This window comes from Glycine soja, chromosome 19, assembly GCF_004193775.1.
Source record: "Glycine soja cultivar W05 chromosome 19, ASM419377v2, whole genome shotgun sequence".
NCBI lineage: Eukaryota > Viridiplantae > Streptophyta > Magnoliopsida > Fabales > Fabaceae > Glycine > Glycine soja.
Window position 1 is genome coordinate 12409745 of NC_041020.1, and position 1198 is coordinate 12410942.

The following is a 1198-nucleotide window of genomic DNA, read 5'->3' on the forward strand; positions in this document are numbered from 1 at the left end:
TGCTTCAGATTGTTGCACAGAAGGGCAAAGGTTTGTATGGTGGCCCACAGAGGAGCATAAACCACAGAGTCTGGCGACAGGTGCAGATTTTTTATTCAAGGACAGCTGGGTTACCAGGTTAACCAAGGCATCTAGTTTACCTTCAGGCTTCTTAGTCTCAGCTGATGAAGATGAATTCGTGGCTACTTCATGCACTCCTCTAATGACAATAGCATCACTTCTGGCACTAAATTTTTGGGAGTTTGAAGCCATCTTCTCAATTAAATTTCTGGCTTCAGTAGGGATCATGTCTCCAAGGGCTTCACCACTGGCAGCATCTATCATACTTCTCTCCATGTTACTGAGTCCTTCATATAAATATTGAAGGAGAAGCTCCTCAGAAATCTGGTGGTGAGGGCAACTGGCACATAGTTTCTTAAATCTCTCTCAGTATTCATATATGCTCTCTCCAATAAGTTGTCTAATGCCTGAAATATCCTTTCTGATGGTCGTGGTCTTGGAAGCAGGGAAAATTTTTTCTAAGAATACTCTCTTGAGGTCATCCCAGCTCGTGATAGACCTTGGAGCAAGGTAATATAGCCAGTCCTTTGCCACTCCCTCTAAAGAATGAGGAAAAGCCTTCAAAAATATGTGATCCTCCTGGACATCTGGGGGTTTCATGGTGGAGCAGACAATATGGAATTCTTTCAGATGTTTGTGCGGGTCTTCACCTGCAAGGCCATGAAACTTTGGAAGCAAATGGATCGATCCAGTTTTAAGAACATATGGGATATCCTCATCAGGGTATTGGATGCACAAGCTTTCGTAGGTGAAATCAGGTGCAGCCATTTCCCTTAGAGTCCTCTCACGGGGTGGAGGTTGTGTCATGTTCTCAGAATGCTCAAAACTATAATGCTCAAAATCTCCAATAATAGAATGCTCAGGATGCTCAAAAGGTACTAAATGATGTCTAACTAAACTATGAAATGTCCTATCTATCTCAGGATCAAAGGGTTGTAAGTCAGATGGATTGCCTCTAGTCATACACTATATTCAGCATGCACAACAGTTGCCTTCTTATGCAAGTAACAATGTAGGTTTGAACTACAGCTACCATTAAATGATATCCAAATGACTTGAAATTTTGTGAGCAGCCTTAAAATCATGAAAAGATGGCACAAAAATTTTCAGGCAAAAATTCAAAGTCTAACTATGGAAA

General features: G+C 41.3%; 1 non-coding gene across 1 annotated transcript; it reads left to right on the forward strand.

Moving 5' to 3' along the window:
- Positions 1-382: 382 nt before the first annotated feature.
- Positions 383-489, forward strand: LOC114401013. The gene has a single exon (XR_003664129.1). It is a non-coding gene; the product is annotated as a small nucleolar RNA R71 (small nucleolar RNA).
- The last annotated feature ends 709 nt before the right edge of the window (positions 490-1198 follow it).